Source organism: Aegilops tauschii, chromosome 7, assembly GCF_002575655.3.
Source record: "Aegilops tauschii subsp. strangulata cultivar AL8/78 chromosome 7, Aet v6.0, whole genome shotgun sequence".
NCBI classification, from domain to species: domain Eukaryota; kingdom Viridiplantae; phylum Streptophyta; class Magnoliopsida; order Poales; family Poaceae; genus Aegilops; species Aegilops tauschii.
Window position 1 is genome coordinate 186584681 of NC_053041.3, and position 20112 is coordinate 186604792.

At 45.6% G+C, this 20112-nt stretch overlaps 1 long non-coding RNA gene and 1 pseudogene across 1 annotated transcript; both read right to left on the bottom strand.

Annotated features, from left to right (window-relative positions):
* Nucleotides 1–12105: 12105 nt before the first annotated feature.
* Nucleotides 12106–17845, bottom strand: LOC109753879 (uncharacterized; annotated as a pseudogene).
* Nucleotides 17846–18223: 378 nt separating this feature from the next.
* On the bottom strand, nt 18224–19480 carry LOC120969966 (uncharacterized). Its single transcript, XR_005764654.3, has 2 exons — nt 18609–19480; nt 18224–18499 (listed from the first exon to the last, which is right to left on the bottom strand). It is a non-coding gene; the product is annotated as an uncharacterized lncRNA (long non-coding RNA).
* Nucleotides 19481–20112: the final 632 nt, after the last annotated feature.

Sequence of the window (20112 nt, forward strand, 5' to 3'; positions counted from 1 at the left end):
TGCAAGTTTTTACGTGGCTTGGATAGGTTTCTAGCAAGAACGTTTCTTACCTACGTACAACCACAACGTGATATGCCAATTTCTATTTACCCTTCATAAGGACCCTTTTCATCGAATCCGTTCCGACTAAAGTGGGAGAGACAGACACCCGCTAGCCACCTTATGCAACTAGTGCATGTCAGTCGGTGGAACCTGTCTCACGTAAGCGTACGTGTAAGGTCGGTCCGGGCCGCTTCATCCCACAATGCCGCCGAAACAAGATAAGACTAGTAGCGGCAAGAAGAATTGACAACATCGACGCCCACAACTACTTTGTGTTCTACTCGTGCATAGAAACTACGCATAGACCTAGCTCATGATGCCACTATTGGGGAACGTAGCAAAAATTCAAAATTTTCTACGCATCACCAAGATCAATCTATGGAGTAATCTAGCAACGAGGGGAAGGGGAGTGCATCTACATACCCTTGTAGATCGCGAGCAGAAGCGTTCAAGAGAACGGGGTTGATGGAGTCGTACTCGTCGTGATCCAAATCACCGATGATCCTAGCGCCGAACGGACGGCACCTCCGCGATCAACACACGTACAGAGCAGCGACATCTCCTACTTCTTGATCAAGCAAGGGGGAGGAGAGGTTGATGGAGATCCAGCAGCACGACGGCGTGGTGGTGGAAGTAGCGGGATTCCAACAGGGCTTCGCCAAGCGCTGCGGGAGGAGGGAGGTGTGTCACGGGAGGGAGAGGGAGGCGCCAGGGCTTATATATTGTTGCCCTCCCTCCCCCCCACTATATATAGGGCCAAGGGAGAGGGGGAGCAACCTTGGCCCTTCCTCCAAGGAAGGGTGCGGCCAGGGAGGAGTCCTTCCCCCCCAAGGCACCTCGGAGGTGCCTTCCCCCTTTAGGACTCTCCCTTTTCCTTATCTCTTGGCGCATGGGCCTCTTGGGGCTGGTGCCCTTGGCCCATATAGGCCAAGGCGCACCCCCTACAGCCCATGTGGCCCCCCAGGGCTGGTGGACCCCCTTGGTGGACCCCCGGACCCCTTTCGGCACTCCCGGTACAATACCGATAAAGTGCGAAACTTTTCCGGCGACCAAAATAAGACTTCCCGTATATAAATCTTTACCTCCGGACCATTCCGGAACTCCTCGTGACGTCCGGGATCTCATCCGGGACTCCGAACAACCTTCGGGTTACCGCATACTAATATCTCTATAACCCTAGCGTCACCGAACCTTAAGTGTGTAGACCCTACGGGTTCGGGAGACATGCAGACATGACCGAGACGACTCTCCGGTCAATAACCAACAGCGGGATCTGGATACCCATGTTGGCTCCCACATGCTCCTCGATGATCTCATCGGATGAACCACGATGTCGAGGATTCAATCAATCTCGTATACAATTCCCTTTGTCTATCGGCATGTTACTTGCCCGAGATTCGATCGTCGGTATCCTATACCTTGTTCAATCTCGTTACCGGCAAGTCTCTTTACTCGTTCCGTAACTCACATCATCCCGTGATAAACTCCTTGGTCACATTGTGCACATTATGATGATGTCCTACCGAGTGGGCCCAGAGATACCTCTCCGTTTACAGGGAGTGACAAATCCCAGTCTCGATTCGTGCCAACCCAACAGACACTTTCGGAGATACCCGTAGTGCACCTTTATAGCCACCCAGTTACGTTGTGACGTTTGGTACACCCAAAGCATTCCTACGGTATCCGGGAGTTGCACAATCTCATGGTCTAAGGAACTGATACTTGACATTAGAAAAGCTCTGAGCAAACGAACTACACGATCTTGTGCTAGGCTTAGGATTGGGTCTTGTCCATCACATCATTCTCCTAATGATGTGATCCCGTTATCAACGACATCCAATGTCCATGGTCAAGAAACCGTAACCATCTATTGATCAACGAGCTAGTCAACTAGAGGCTTACTAGGGACATGGTGTTGTCTATGTATCCACACATGTATCTGAGTTTCCTATCAATACAATTCTAGCATGGATAATAAACGATTATCACGAACAAGGAAATATAATAATAACCTATTTATTATTGCCTCTAGGGCATATTTCCAACAATACCCATATCTACTTAAGTCATCAGTGAGAGTGAGAACATAACGATATCCTCCGCGAGCCTCAACACTCATTGGACCGCACACATCGGTATGTATGATTTCCAATAAGTTGGTTGCTCGCTCCATTGTTCCGGAGAACGGAGTCTTGGTCATCTTACCCATGAGGCATGGTTCGTACGTGTCAAATGATTCGTAATCAAGAGACTCCAAAAGTCTATCTGCATGGAGCTTCTTCATGCGCTTGACACCAATGTGACCAAGGCGGGAGTGCCACAAGTATGTGGGACTATCGTTATCAACTTTACATCTTTTGGTATTCACACTATGAATATGTGTAACATCACGTTCGAGATTCATCAAGAATAAACCATTGAGCAGCGGGGCATGACCATAAAACATATCTCTCAAATAAATAGAACAACCATTATTCTCGGATTTAAATGAGTAGCCATCTCGAATTAAACGAGATCCAGATACAATGTTCATGCTCAAAGCTGGCACTAAATAACAATTATTGAGGTTTAAAACTAATCCCGTAGGTAAATGTAGAGGCAGCGTGCCGACGGCGATCACATCAACCTTGGAACCATTCCCGACGCGCATCGTCACCTCGTCCTTTGCCAGTCTCCGCTTATTCCGCAGTTCCTGTTTTGAGTTACAAATATGAGCAACCGCACCGGTATCAAATACCCAGGAGCTACTACGAGTACTGGTAAGGTACACATCAATTACATGTATATCACATATACCTTTGGTGTTGCCGGCCTTCTTGTCCGCTAAGTATTTGGGGCAGTTCCGCTTCCAGTGACCACTTCCCTTGCAATAAAAGCATTCAGTCTCAGGCTTGGGTCCATTCTTCGACTTCTTCCCGGCAACTGGCTTACCGGGCGCGGCAACTCCCTTGCCGTCCTTCTTGAAGTTCTTCTTACCCTTGCCTTTCTTGAACTTAGTGGTTTTATTCACCATCAACACTTGATGTTCCTTTCTGATCTCCACCTCCGCTGATTTCAGCATTGAATATACCTCAGGAATGGTCTTTTCCATCCCCTGCATATTGAAGTTCATCACAAAGCTCTTGTAGCTCGGTGGAAGCGACTGAAGGATTCTGTCAATGACCGCGTCATCCGGGAGATTAACTCCCAGCTGAGACAAGCGGTTGTGTAACCCAGACATTCTGAGTATGTGCTCACTAACAGAACTATTTTCCTCCATTTTACAGCTGAAGAACTTGTCGGAGACTTCATATCTCTCGACCCGGGCATGAGCTTGGAAAACCATTTTCAGCTCTTCGAACATCTCATATGCTCCATGTTTCTCAAAACGCTTTTGGAGACCCGGTTCTAAGCAGTAAAGCATGCCGCACTGAACGAGGGAGTAATCATCAGCACGTGATTGCCAAGCGTTCATAACGTCTTGGTTCTCTGGGATTGGTGCTTCACCTAGCGGTGCGTCTAGGACATAATCTTTCTTGGCAGCTATGAGGATGATCCTCAGGTTCCGGACCCAGTCCGTATAGTTGCTGCCATCATCTTTCAGCTTGGTTTTCTCTAGGAACGCGTTGAAGTTGAGGACAACGTGGGCCATTTGATCTACAAGACATATAGTAAAGATTTTAGACTAAGTTCATGATAATTAAGTTCATATAATCAAATTATTCAATGAACTCCCACTCAGATAGACATCCCTCTAGTCATCTAAGTGAAACATGATCCGAGTTAACTAGGCCCGTGTCCGATCATCACGTGAGACGGACTAGTCAAGATCGGTGAACATCTCCATGTTGATCGTATCTTCTATACGACTCATGCTCGACCTTTCGGTCCTCCGTGTTCCGAGGCCATGTTTGTACATGCTAGGCTCGTCAAGTCAACCTAAGTGTATTGCGTGTGTTCCGAGGCCATGTCTGTACATGCTAGGCTCGTCAACACCCGTTGTATGCGAACATTAGAATCTATCACACCCGATCATCACGTGGTGCTTCGAAACAACGAACCTTCGCAACGGTGCACAGTTAGGGGGAACACTTTCTTGAAATTATTATAAGGGATCATCTTACTTACTACCGTCGTTCTAAGCAAATAAGATGCAAAACATGATAAACATCACATGCAATCAAATAGTGACATGATATGGCCAATATCATTTTGCTCCTTTGATCTCCATCTTCGGGGCACCATGATCATCTTCGTCACCGGCATGACACCATGATCTCCATCATCATGATCTCCATCATCATGATCTCCATCATCATGATCTCCATCATTGTGTCTTCATGAAGTTGTCACGCCAACGATTACTTCTACTTCTATGGCTAACGCGTTTAGCAATAAAGTAAAGTAATTTACATGGCGTTATTCAATGACACGCAGGTCATACAAAAATAAAGACAACTCCTATGGCTCCTGCCGGTTGTCATACTCATCGACATGCAAGTCGTGATTCCTATTACAAGAATATGATCAATCTCATACATCACATATATCATTCATCACATCTTCTGGCCATATCACATCACATAGCACATGCTGCAAAAACAAGTTAGACGTCCTCTAATTGTTGTTGCAAGTTTTTTTTACGTGGCTTGTATAGGTTTCTAGCAAGAACGTTTCTTACCTACGTACAACCACAACGTGATATGCCAATTTCTATTTACCCTTCATAAGGACCCTTTTCATCGAATCCGTTCCGACTAAAGTGGGAGAGACAGACGCCCGCTAGCCACCTTATGCAACTAGTGCATGTCAGTCGGTGGAACCTGTCTCACGTAAGCGTACGTGTAAGGTCCGTCCGGGCCGCTTCATCCCACAATACCGCCGAAACAAGATAAGACTAGTAGCGGCAAGAAGAATTGGCAACATCTACGCCCACAACTGCTTTGTGTTCTACTCGTGCATAGTAACTACGCATAGGCCTGGCTCATGATGCCACTGTTGGGGATCGTAGCAGAATTTTAAAATTTCCTACGCATCACCAAGATCCATCTATGGAGTATACTAGCAACGAGGGGAAAGGAGTGCATCTACATACCCTTGTAGATCGCGAGCGGAAGCGTTCTAATGAACGGGGTTGATGGAGTCGTACTCGCCGTGATCCAAATCACCGATGACCGAGTGCCGAACGGACGGCACCTCCGCGTTCAACACACGTACGGAGCAGCGACGTCTCCTCCTTCTTGATCCAGAAAGAGGGAAGGAGAGGTTGATGGAGTCCAGCAGCACGACGGCGTGGTGGTGGAAGTAGCGGGGATCTCGGCAGGGCTTCGCCAAGCTTCTGCGAGAGGGAGAGGTGTTGCAGGGGGGGAGGGAGGCGCCAGGGGCTGTGTTGCTGCTGCCCTCCCCCCCCACTATATATAGGCCCCCTGGAGGGGGGGCGCCGGCCCTGGAACCCATCTACAAGGGGGGGCGGCGGCCAGGGGGGAAACTTCCCCCCCAAGTCAAGTGGGGCGCCCCCCACCCCCAGGGTTTCCAACCCTAGGCGCAGGGGGAGGCCCATGGGGGGCGCCCCAGCCCACTAAGGGCTGGTTCCCTTCCCACTTCAGCCCATGGGGCCCTCCGCGATAGGTGGCCCCACCCGATGGACCCCCGGGACCCTTCCGGTGGTCCCGGTACAATACCGATAACCCCCGAAACTTTCCCGGTGGCCGAAACTGGACTTCCTATATATAATTCTTCACCTCCGGACCATTCCGGAACTCCTCATGACGTCCGGGATCTCATCCGGGACTCCGAACAACTTTCGGGTTTCCGCATACTAATATCTCTACAACCCTAGCGTCACCGAACCTTAAGTGTGTAGACCCTATGGGTTCGGGAGACATGCAGACATGACCGAGACGCCTCTCCGGTCAATAACCAACAGCGGGATCTGTATACCCATGTTGGCTCCCACACGTTCCACGATGATCTCATCGGATGAACCACGATGTCGAGGATTCAATCAATCCCGTATACAATTCCCTTTGTCAATCGGTACGTTACTTGCCCGAGATTCGATCGTCGGTATCCCAATACCTTGTTCAATCTCGTTACCGGCAAGTCACTTTACTCGTACCGTAATGCATGATCCCGTGGCTAACTCCTTAGTCACATTGAGCTCATTATGATGATGCATTACCGAGTGGGCCCAGAAATACCTCTCCGTCATACGGAGTGACAAATCCCAGTCTCGATCCGTGTCAACCCAACAGACACTTTCAGAGATACCCGTAGTGTACCTTTATAGTCACCCAGTTACGTTGTGACGTTGGGTACACCCAAAGCACTCCTACGGCATCCGGGAGTTACACGATCTCATGGTCTAAGGAAAAGATACTTGACATTGGAAAAGCTCTAGCAAACGAACTACACGATCTTTTATGCTATGCTTAGGATTGGGTCTTGTCCATCACATCATTCTCCTAATGATGTGATCCCATTATCAATGACATCCAATGTCCATAGTCAGGAAACCATGACTATCTGTTGATCAACGAGCTAGTCAACTAGAGGCTTACTAGGGACACGTTGTGGTCTATATATTCACACATGTATTACGATTTCCGGATAACACAATTATAGCATGAACAATAGACAATTATCATGAACAAAGAAATATAATAATAACCATTTATTATTGCCTCTAGGGCATATTTCCAACATGAACTACTCCATAGTTTATGCCTTCCTGTAAAACAAACAATAAACAGAGGAATAAGCTAAGTGAGTGGGATCTACAAACTAATAAAAGAGGTTCAGTACACCAAGTACATGATATACCCACTAATAGTAGTATAAAGAGGTTTTTATAGTAAACAATGACCACTAACATCAACATGTTTATTAAAGAGGTTCAGGAAGGGTTCTATACACCAAGCACATGACATATCCATTATTAATAAATAAACAATCACCACTTGCAAAGTTCAGTAAACAATGAGCACTGGCATCAACTTTTTAATTAAGTAGGAGCAAACAAAGTTCAGTAAACAAGGCATTAAGCACTTGTCACAATAAACAATAAGTACCATGCACTAATGACAACACAGAGCTAAACATAGATCAAGCACTGAACACAGCTAAACAACATGCTAAACAAAGCATTAAGCACTAACTAGGTTAAACAATGAGCAGCAAGTAGTAAACAAAGCCAATGAGCACCTTACACTAAACAGGTTCCGACGCATACCTTCTCACCACACCCAAGAAACCTCCTGCCAGTGTGCATCGCTTCAAATGCAACAAAGCGCTCTGCCGGCTTGCCATGTTCGCACAACACACTAACATCTGCGTCAATGTCGCTGAAATTTGGATCGTGCATGGTAGTAGGCAACTGCAGGAGCAAACAAAGCAAGCCCTAGCTTCAGATCAAGCTCATTCCCAAAATCCCCATTTCACAAACCCTAGCTCTGGCTATACATAACTTACCTTGATGATGCCGTGGCAGGAGGAGGTGACGTTATCGATTGAATCCCTACTGGTCTCGCCGTCATTCCACGACACCATGGCGCGGCGGGGCAGCGGCCGATGGTAGGGGTGGCGACGGGGGAGAAGAACAGAGAGTGAGAGAGGGCGACCCAGTCCCGATTGGAACCGGTTTTGGCCGAGCCGACGCGTCCGATGTCACTGTAGCGCCGTCAGGCGGCGGTTGATCGCGTCCGTTATACTACGTCACCGAAATCGAGCCCCACCTATCATAATCGGGGATAAAATGCCCAAACAGACGAGTCAGTACTTTCTGTAAATGATTAAGCCCAGAATCGTTGTTTTTTGCAACAAATTTGTAGAAGATTGTTTTCTGCGAGCCTACGCTTCAATGTGGTGGTTTTCTGCAATTCGCTCTAAAAATATGTGAATGAAATACATTGAGTAAATTAAGCATTTTGTAGCCATTTCGTACCAATCAACCATAGCATGAGGAGTGACGGCCAGAAGCACGACCAGCTGAACAACCCAACATACTTTCAGGAGCCGAAGATACCCCAAGGCTGGTGTAGTGTGAAGTGCGGAAGGAAAGAATAATGGATATAAGAATGGCACACGGGAGAAGAGAAGACCCGTGAAGTCAATGCCCAAACGAGAAGCACAGAAAGAAAGGAAAATTCATCAAGAATAAAAAGGGGAATACAGAAAGAGCGTGGGGCCCGGGTTGCTTGACGGCCCCACAGCAATAGCCACGTTTATGTTCTGATGAAATATTGGCATGCTCAAGTGGGCTTTAAGAAGTTGGGTGCGAGCTGCGAACTTGTAAAGGACAGAGACAAACAAAGGCTGGACCAGTAGATGATGAGAACCAAGGCACACATACATGATTGATTGATTGCTACCCTAACTTACTGAAACATCACAGGACCACTTCGTTCGGAATAAGATACCGGACGAAAAGCAGGAATGGTGGCAACGTGAGAGCGGCGCAAACATTTCTTCGACGGTGAAGAGGTGAAGCAGAAACGGGCGGCACTATAGAATTACTCCCTCCGTCTCAAAATAAGTGACTCGACATTGCAAAGTTAGTACAATGTCGAGTTACTTATTTTGGGACGGAGGAAGTACAACATAGAGGCTGCCGTTCACGGAAATGCGCTTTGGTGGCCGAGCTACCTGGAGGCCGTTATCACATCCCTCAGTACTCGTCGTGATCAGCGCCAAGCGGGTATGAGGTACCGTATTTTCAGTTGTGGCTGTTGCACAGTGCCCGTATTTGCTGGCAAATAAACATCGACAGCTCACGTACACGAGTCGGCACAGCAGTGCGGGCACACTTGCCATCCCCGGCTCACGTACTACTGCGGCGTGAGCGCAAGGAAAGGGTTCACGCCGATGAGGCCATGCATGCAGGTGCTAGTACGTGATGCTCTTGGACAGCTAGAGTGATGATACGAAGCACACAAACGGCCGGGTTCTGGTGCAAATCTCTGAACAACATAGCACGGTGCTTGATAAAATAAAGTCAAATGAGTTAGCTGATGCGTGTAATCGATTTATATATAAAAAAAAATGGATGGCGTCGGGTAGGGTAGTATTCCTTTTTACATATTTTTTGAAAAATGTCATCATAAAATACTAGCGTGCACCTTATTTGTGCTGATTAAGAAACACTCCGTTAGTAAGCGTGGCTGGTTTAAGAATTGAAGGGTACTTATAGTCATACGGATTGCAAACCTTTGGTACAAAAAAAAAGGATATCATTCCGTATGCGTGATTTATCTTGTGTCTGGCGAGTATCCGGTAATTGGTTTTTTTAGCTATTAGAGTTCCTTTGGGTTTTCACCTCTGGAAAACACCGATTAGTACACTCAAAATAGCATGGTGTTGACATGAGAGACACTGATGATATGACATCGAAGAACATAACGAGGATGCATCGTTCAATTGGTAAGGAATTCTTACTACTAGGGGATGATTGTTTTTCAAATCGCTAATATAAAAATCAAACAATTTGAAGGCATTTTTTAAATCTGTCAAACCAAAAATATATATTGAAATGTGATCAGAAAATAATGAGAAATCAGGTACACTATGCATGCGTAAAAAAGGGAGGGCAAAGGTTATTCCGAGTAGTGAAGAGAACAATTTGGATTATCCATAATTCAGCTAGTTTTTTTTTAAACCCATCAAACCGAAAAATGGTGTTTTGGAGAGGTTCTTGAATCTTTTTTTTTTTTTTGCGGGGGAGAGGTTCTTGAATCTAGTATCTCTTGATCCTGAATATCAATATAGGACGAACGAGATTCGTGGACATAAGCAACAACGAACTCCACAGCAGCCCCCCCCCCCCCCCCCAAAAAAAGATCACCGGCATCCACCCTAGGAGCCAAACTGCAACACATCCTAGATTATCATCTCATCAGAATCAGATCCAACAATAAGGTGCAGACGAAGTAGACAAAGAATGGCTGCAAATACAAAGCTAGACACATTTTTTGTTGGAAAGCATTGCAAGGGGGAACATAGATTGCGAGACTCGACAGTATTTTACCCTGAATCCGCTTCCTCAAAGATGAACTCCAGGCCATCGATGGCAAATCGTCACCCGCCCAGCCACTACACGCGAAGGTGATGAATGGTCTGACCAGGCAAAAAAAACTAAGCACTGCGTCTTTTTAGGGGTACTAAGCACTGTGTGGAAGTATTTTTATTTTTTAAGGATAGCAACTGCGTGGAAGTAAAGATATCTGCAGCGCCACATGTGCAAGTTTCAAAACAGCCCAGCAGGCACATGACGTGCATGCATAACGTTATGTACCCAAGGCCCATGTACAATTGCAGCACCGCAGCCATGCCATCATTGTATTGCAATTTAATAGCCAGCGTATATATAGGAGAAAACAAATCAGCATACATCACAGCGCTATACTAGATGGCACAGATTTTGGCCTCCAGGTAGCTCGGCCACCAAAATGCCACACTCCTGCCGTTCATATCTTGTTGAGTTTAAATAAATTCAAGCGCTCAGTTTTGATTGCCAGAGGAAGGAGCGCCATACCTGGACAGGGGAAGGGAAGAGAGTGTGCAATGCTCAAAGTCGGTTGCCATCGCTGCTGGAGTCACTGGAAATCTTCAGACTCATTCCATGGCCGCGTCATTTTTCATACGCCGTCCATTGGGCTTGGCTGCCAGCCTGACTTCTCCATCGACCGCGCCGCAGGAAGCATCACTACTGCAGCAGATTCCAGGCACGCCCGATTGCAGGTCAGGATCGAGCGACCGGCGCCGGCGCCCAGCGCAGACATCGCGACGGTCACCTCTGAAGGGTGCACTGCACTGCTGAGCCTGAGAGCGTCAAGGCTGGCTTTGACATTTCGTCCAACAGCGTGGGTGCACTGCACTGCCGAGGGCGTAGGCTGGGTCGCCCAAGCCCCACCACCAACCAGCGGTCTCCGTGCTCGATGGGGTCGGGCTCGGAGTCCCGTCGACGTCGACGTCGTCTCGGACTTCTCCTCGTCGTCGATCGCCTCGTGGCATTTGTTTTCCGGTGGTTTTCTCTTGGTTCAGTGGTAGAGAGAAAACGAGAAAACCGAGCAATCAAATAGGACTAGGAAAATATCGTGCTTGACTACGTACGTATTAAGCCATGACTATCTACTCTGCTGTTGTCGAAGATTTTTCTATTTATAAACCTGGTCAAACATATGTACATTCGACTTATATTTTGCAGCAGGGGAAGTACACTATTTTTTTCACTATTTGAATATATACAGTTGCCTTGCATTGAGACTAAGCGAACATTGGAAAGACTAAGCTAACAAGCAAAGCATTAGGGGTACAGAGGGAATTAAACACTTTGCACCGGAAAATGAAGCAGAAACACGCTTATATTTACAAAAATATATAACTCACCTTATAATTTCAAATGGAGGGAGTAATGCCTAGCCAAACAATGTTCGGGCTAGGTCATTAAGCTCGAGCATATTTTTTAGCCAGACAATGTTCCTTTTCGCAGTAGATATCAGCCCAGGACAAAGTGAACTAATAACATGCATAAAAGCAGAGGTATGTAACCCAGTCAAAAGAACTGCTTCCACAACATTGGCAGTAGCACCCCATGTATACAATTCAGGTCCCGCACTTCGCCTTCCAGTGTTGATTCTTGGGAAACATTTCATCATAAAAGACAGCTTCAGCAACACTCTAAATAAGCAAGGGTTACTTCATAATGCTACAAGGAATTGCAAAGCCTTGGTGTGCCAGTTTGTACTACTACTCCCTTTATTACATTAACAAAATTATCAAAGAAGCGAAAAAGACTGTCAGACAGCTACAAAATAAGCCTGGTGGTCAAACTTGTTTTAGATGAGAACATGGGATCATCCCACATATGGCTGAACATAACAGCTCAAGCTGATGTTAGAGAACATAAAGTGCAAGAATATTGAACAAGCCAGAAAGATGGAAGGCCACCTGCGCCTAATGTGGTACTCCTACCATCTTTCGTGGTGGAGTAGCGGAATAAAGCTCCAAATTTTAAGAGCAACTTCCTCGGCATATAGCGAGTATAAAATGATGAAAATACTAAGTTGCTCCGAGAATTTGCTCATCGCATGACGATAATGAAGATAACCCTCATTGCCTGCTTGTAGCTCCATTACATGACGAAGGCTCGAGTTCAAATTTCAAGCATGCTAAAATAATTTCCAAGAACATACAACAGGCAGCTACACCGGTGTTCAAGTCAAATCTGAACATGAAGAAAAATGCTGATACGAGACACACAAATTGTTCGCAGATAATACAGAAATATAGATTCCTAGATGAATAGGGTTCTTGTAAAAAGGGAGCATCAAACTTCAGGTCGTGCCGGTGTGTTTGCTCCTAAAACAGGTTCAGGACGTCTCGGGGAGTTAATCCCACTTCCCTCTCTTGGCTTCCGATATTTTGCAATTGCACTTGTCACAATAATTAGGAGCAGCAGGATTACTACAACACAGCCAACTAGTGCATAGACATACACTGAAGTCCTCAATTTGCGGCAGCTCCCCGCAGCAAAAGCTGTCATGAGAGCCAACATATCCAGTATCATGATCAAGTGCAATACCCCAATTGGCACAGCCTTCTTCCTGATAGATTTACTCAGCAGCAGCATGATCACGACAATTGATGCCATGAATGCGAAAGAATTGAACCAGAAGAAGATCTTGAACCGTCGGTGATTAATATCACGAAGGACGGGATTGCCTGGTACATGGCCCTTATCATCAGACCAAAATCCACCAGGTGGGTTCAGACCAGCTTGGTATGCGATCGATGCTGCTAAAATTGCAAGAAGCATCAGATACTTGTGTCTCTTTCCCACCTTTTCTTCTTCGACAACTGAAGCTTCTGGCCTCACCTCAACTGAAGCTTCTGACCTCACGTCAACTGAAGCTTCTGGACTCACAGGAGTGTTTACTTGTTCACCCTCTGCATGGAAGAGAAGATCGTGTAGAAATCCTAGACACTTAGCCAATGGTTTTCCTAGTGTATCATGCATCGAAGAGAGCAGAACTTGAATCAGAAGGGAGACTAGAACTCCCATAGCAATGGTGCTCAGATATATGGACTGTTTAATATTTCTGCAACTTCCTGCAACATACGCAATGAGGAGGCCAAGCAAGCCCGCCACCAAACACACTCGCAGTGCATATGACTTGATTCCATACTCACAGGATTCCTTATTCACAAGTAATATTGTGACGACCACAGAAGACACAAATGAAACTGAATTTGAGTAGTAGAACACATCATAGCGTTTTGGATGGGTATCCTGAAGGATTGGATTGCCCGGAGTTCCCGTGGCATCAGACCAGACACCTCCTGGAGGGTTCATGCCAGCTTGGTATGTGACAGTCACAGCCAAAATAGCAATGGTCAATAGCAGATTACGCCGCCTTCCCAACTCCTCACTAGTATCACCCCCAGTATGGTTGTGGCCAAATTGACACGGCACTGAGCAAAAATGACTAACTGAGTGCTCTAGCATCTCCGCCACCTGCCTTCTCCATTCTGGAGGAATTATATGTATTGCTATCAAGACATGAATGAGAACATAAGCAAGTACACTACATACGAGCACTGATATGAAAATAGTCTTCTTTGCCTCCCTGCAGTTCCCTAGAGCAAAACCTCTGGTTAGGGAAAGTAGGACCACTATCATCGTTATTGGCAATGCACGCCGTTTGGTAACCTTGTCGCTCGCCATCTTGTTCAAGAGCAAAGTGATCATGACAATGGATGCCACAAAGGCGATTGCATTGAGATAGAAGAATGCAATGAACCGGCGATGGTGGGTGTCCTCAAGGATGCGATCAGCAGCTGAATGATGATCTGTACTTCTTGACCAAAATCCACCTGGTGGATTCAGGCCTGATTGGTATGCCAGAGATACTGCAAGAATGGCAAGAAGCAGCATACATGTGCGGGTCTTCTTCAGATGCTTCTCAGTTCGAATGTCATCAGCATTTTGATTGGGTACTTGATTGCTGTCAGTATGTACATTCTCAGAATGTATAGGATGGTCATCACTGCAAAGAATCTCAGTACTGGGTTATTATCTTCAACCAGATTGTTTTGTTCAGCAGAGTCCGCACTGCCAGTGGCTTCCACAGGTGCAGAGAGCCCTTCATCAGGTGAAGATTGCTTCCCCATACTTGCAACTTTCTGGTTAGCTGACATACCGCACATGCTATTTTCAATTTGCTGGTGGCTTAGTAATGGGTCATACTCTTGCTCGGTGCTAGATTTAGCTGCCTCCATATTTGCATCTTGCTTGCCTTCTGTAGACCCGTACTGCATGTTAGACACGACACCCATGCCATGTTCTGATCGTTGACAGTTCCCAGCAGGATGTGGTGAGCTGGACACATCCTCATCCATTTCTGCAACGTTCTGGACATCTGGAGAATGGCACTCTGTGTTGGACGCAACATCCTGGATATTTGCTGATTGCTGGCTGTTCCCTGACAGATGCTGTGAGTTATTCACAGCCTCTTTATCATCTGAAATTTGATTTCTTTCTTCTACAGGTGCATGCTCCTTATAGGAGACATCCTCTCTGATATTTGGAAGTTCCTCTGCAGTCTGGTCTTGTGGTTCAGCAGTATTATCTTCTGCAGGTGCATCAGTTGAACGGACTGAAGATTGATGATTGCTTGCGTAAGAATTGTCCTGCTCTGCATTGCGCGATTTGTGGCCACGAAAGCTCAATGAAAGTGCACGGCCCAATTTTCTCACACACCACAGGCTGCTTGATTTGACATTTTTTAGCCAATTTGCTACAGGCCTGGTAACAAAGAATCCAGCTAAAATTGCAAAGGAGATCCAAACTATGACGATGATAAACACCACATAGAATGATGTTGCTACCTCTCTACAACATCCTGCAGCATATGCAACAATTAGGCACAATAGGTCCACTACCACACATACAATCATTGCTTTGGTCCTTATTCCATGTCCACTCAATTTTGGGCTCAGAAGTAGTATGATTATGACCAAAGATGTCACGAAGGAAGTTGAATTGGAAGTGATAAATATATTATAACGACGAAGGTAGTTACTCTGGAGAACAGAAGTAGCCGGATGATGATTGTAAAGAGGAAGGGCCAAATGCAGCTTATTAGAACCACTGTCATTTTCAGCCCAAAAGCCGCCCGGTGGATTCAATCCTGCTTGGTATGTGATAGTAGCAGCAAAAGTTACAAGCATCAAAATGAACTTGCGAGCCTCCTCAACGTTCTCTAAAGGGATGCTCACTTGCCTCACAAGGAAACCCTGTTTGATTAGAACTGTATTTATCATGTTCTGCAGATTCGTCTCAATTTTCTTGGAATAAACCTTGTGGATACTAGGGTATGGATCCCAACATATATGATAACAGCAAGGACTAGAACCCAGATGTAAATGGATGATTTGAGTGCCCTGAAACTTCCGGCAGCATAAGCCCCCAGCAGGCTGAATAGGTCTAATATCATGGTTAATTGCATTGAGTGGAGCCACATCCTCTTCCTTGTCACACTCTTACTGAGAAGCAAGAGATTAAGACAAGAGATGCAGCGAAGGCTGCTGCATTGCAGTAAAAGAACACCTCATATCGTTCAGAAAAGCCATCATGCATGACAGGGTCACCAGCATGATGACCATCCTTGTTTAGTGTCCACGATCCCCCTGGTGGTGTTAATCCAGCATTGTATGTCACACTAACTGCTAGGACTCCAAGAAGTACCAAATATTTACGATGTCTCCACAATAGCTCAAAATCATCATTGTTGCTGGAGCTGGATACATGGCTAGAGGGTAACAAATTTCTGCTGGACGCGACATTGATGGGATCTTGCCTCGTGGTGTTGATGTTTGTCAGACCAATGGTGACCACGAACTGCCCGCTGTCTGCCATGTGGTTGCTCTCTGACTGAAATTGCAAGGCTCAGGTTGCTCTCTATGCCTCCATCTGGAGCATCAGGTAAGAGTTTCTTGGATGGAGAAGATATCTGAAGGATTCAAGGATAATTCAAGGATGGTTATGGACAAGAAAAAACAAAGAATGTTGCTAGAACGACGGACTTGGTGAAGTCTGTCCCAAACGAAAACAACACAAAAGAGAGCGCATCAAAGGCTAACTTGCCTGTTAGACCCCACAATACGAATTATTTTTTCAAACAGTAACCAGCATGCAAATTATCAGCTCATGTTCATAGACTTCTCCAGAAAAAAGGTAGTTAATGTTGTACTAAGTTGGCCCCAACCAACTATCAGAGTCCACACTGGGTTGGTGTTAAAAGACGAAAGCATATTGTCATTTTATTAAAATCTTAAAAAGGATCAATCCCATTGTATATACTGTAACTAGATGAATTTCCTGTGTGATTCTACATATTACAATACAGATGATCATGTTTGACCATAGAGTTCTATTAGTTATACAATTTGAATGTTTATGATTGGAAATTAGTTGTGTTTCTCCTTCAACAATAACATCATATACATGATTGAACTTTACCGTTGTAATCTGACCCCACCAAAATAAGTGATCTAGATCTTTCCCTTTGTTTTTCTTCCAACTGCTATTACCACCGAACACACATAAGACAAGTAGTAATACTTGTTAGTGGAGACACTAGCAGATTCTACAGGGTAACTAGTAAAATTAATTGCATTCAATGGTAGGTTACACACATCAAAGCCTAACAGCCAAACACACGAAGAGAAAGTAAAAGATTATACCTGGCATGGAAAGCATTGCAATGCTCACAGCCAAAAGGGAAGGGTGCCCTCGTTAGCCATATACGGTTGCAAGTGAGCTTGTATCCAGAGCGATAACCAAAATAGCGGTCCAGATATTTCCCTTTGTTTTCTCTGGGTACCTAGGTCTGATTGCTATCACCAGAAAACACACACATATAAATAAGTGTATGTTCGTCGAAGAACTAGCAGCTGCTTGGTTTTTTTAGATGCCAGATTATATTTGGTAACTAGTAAGACTAACTGCAAGTAGAGAGGTTCAACAGGCGATGGAAATAATCAGTGGCGGCCCTAAGATCGTACTGTTGGGGGGGGGGGGGGGGGGGGGTGCAAAGATTACGTCTATAATGTATGAACAACATAACTTTAACACATCCGTTCAAAATTTGTGAAAAATACACTAGAAATTGTATTTTAATCTGGATATCATCATAAGTTTAACAAATAGTCACAAAACATGATTTAAAATTTTAAAAACTAGTACGTATTAAGTATATGAGATAAATTATTTTGCATTTTACCGAGGGGGTGCCATGGCACCCATGGAACCCCTACTAGATCCGCCCCTGGAAATAATGCATCCATGTCTAATAACCGAGCACAGAAGAGAAACTAAGAATCATCACCCTGAAATAATAAACTAAGAATCATACCTGGAATGAGAAAGCAATGCAATGGTTGTCAGATAGACATGGTCACAGGAATGGCTGCCCTCATTAGCTATCATACACATCAGCCCCTAGCCGAGCTTGCAGGTTTGAGCTTGTACCCAGATGTAACTAGTAAAATTGCCTGCAAGCGGAAAAGTGGCAGACTATTGGCAATGGAAGCTATGTATCCATGTTGAAAGCCCAGGAAGAGCAAGTAAGAATCGTACCTGACATGGGAAAGCTTCGCAATGCTCAGTTGCTCACTCGGAATAGCTGCCCCGTTGGCCTAGCTGAGGTTGCAGCTTTGAGCTTGTATCCAGAGCGACGGCTGCTGCTCAGACTACTGAGGGACACCTTGTGTGCTTCAAAGATAGCTGAGTTGGACAGTGAACAAGGGGGGGGGGGGGGGGGGGGGGGGGGGGGGTGAAGTCAGTTAAGGAGAGGAAAGAAACAAGGTAAGACCCCAGAACAATGTATCAGGCTATCATCTGATAGCTTATTAGCTTCGACCCAGTCATATGTGATATGCAGAAACAGTGCGCATCCAGATTAATATGAATATATGATCTCCTCGGGAGCACTTTGGAGTCAGAAGAGAACCTAATACAACGAAAGTAATGAACAAACACGCGCCTCAACTTAGTCCTCCCTGGAGGACTACGACAAAAAAAAAACACGCGCCTCAACTGTTAAATTCTCGGGTATCAAGCTGGGCTGCGGTTTCGTAGCTATTGCATAGAGATGAGAATGGTTGTTTGGTGTGAACAAGAAGTGCAGTGGAGACTCCAAACAAGAAGCACAGCATGAAAACTTTTATTTAAGAAGAAAAGGAAATACAGAAAGATCATGGGGCCCGCTGATCAGGTCACGTTTATCTACATGCTCAAGTGGCTTTAAGGAGTTGGGTGCGAGCTGCAACCTTGTACAAACAAAAGCTGGACCTGGTCGATGATGAGAAGAGGACCCAAAGATACATGATTTTTTTGAGGAATCCGAAGATACATGATTGGTACCCATATTTGCAGAAGCATCACATCATGGGAGTACTTCATTTGGAATACAATGCGTACCTTGCCAAAAGCGACAGGCATGAAAAAGTAAGAGCGGCACAGACGTCTCCTCGACAGTGAAAGATGACATTCGAGCACTAAGTTTTGATTGCCAAAAGAGACACCATACCTGGACACGGGAAGAGATCGCAGTGCTCAAAGATGGTTAGTACTAGCGCAGCAGCATACCGGGCACGCCCGAGCAGTCGACTCCAGAGACAGCTGCTCCACTCAGGCATTGTGTCGATCACCTGTGGAGCGTGCACTGCTGAGCCTGGAGCGTCAAGGTTCGGTTCGACATTTCGTCGAGCACCTCGATTGCACAGGGTGGGGTACCACCCCTGCGGCGCCGATAGCGTACGCTAGGTCGCGCAAGCCCCAATGCCCCAGCACCAACCAGCGATTCCACGTCCCCGTGCTCGCTCGGGATTCCGTCGACGTCGACGTCGACGAGACCCGAAGTTCTCCCCGTCTATCGCCTCCTGGCCATTTTCTGGTGGTTTTGTCTCGATGCGGTGGGTGGAGTAAAAGAAACCTAGATAAACGAACAGGCTATAATTACTCCATGATAGAGGATACAGTGCCAATACAATTACCAGACCCACTTGTAACAATTTTCAGTATTAAAAAAACATGTAACAGGTTAGTACAAAGTTGAGATACTTATTTTGAGACCTAGGGAGTACTTATGAAATACATTCAGTAAGTTAAGCATTTTGTACCGATCAACCATAGCATGAGGAGTGATGGACAACTGAACAACCCAACATACTTTCAGGAGACAAGAATATGCCAGGGGGCTGGTGCAGTGTGAAGTGTGAAAGGAAAGAATAGTGGATATGAGAATGGTACTCCCTCCGTCCCATAATATAAGAATATTTTTGACACTAGTGTGATGGTAAAAACGTTCTTATATTATGAGACGAAGGGGTGTCAAAAACGTTCTTATATTATGAGACGGAGTAAGTAGTATACAGGAGAAGACCGTGAGGTCAATGCTCAAACGAGAAGCACAGAAAGAAAGAAAAAACCATCAAAAATAAAAAGGGAAACACAGAAAGAGTGTGGGGCCCGGGTTGCTTGACTGCCCCACAGCAATAATAACCATGTTTTATGTTCTAATGAAGTATTGACACGCTCGAGTGGCTTTAACAAGTTGGATGCGAGCTGCGAACTTGTAAAGGACAAAGACAAACAAGGGCTGGACCCAGCAGACAGATGATGAGAAACAAGGCATACATACATGATTGATTGCTACCCCAACTTACTGAAACATCACAGGGCCACTTCATTTTGAATAAGATACCGGACGAAAAGCAAGAATAATAAGAGCCGCACAAAGATTTCCTCGACAGCGAAGAACTGTAGCAGAAACACACGACATGGTAGGACTACAACATAGAGGTTGTTGTTCATATCTTGTTGGGGTTTAAAATATAAATTCAACCGAGCAAAATGCATTGGTGGTCACTGAACTTCACTAGTAGAAAAAGGGCCTATTGTCCCGGTCTGTAAGGCCCATTTGTCCCCATTTTTGAACCGGGACTAAAGGGTCGTTACTAAAGCCCTAGGCCTTTAGTTCCGGTTCTTACACGAACCGGGACAGATGGACCTCCACGTGGCCGGTGCTGCGA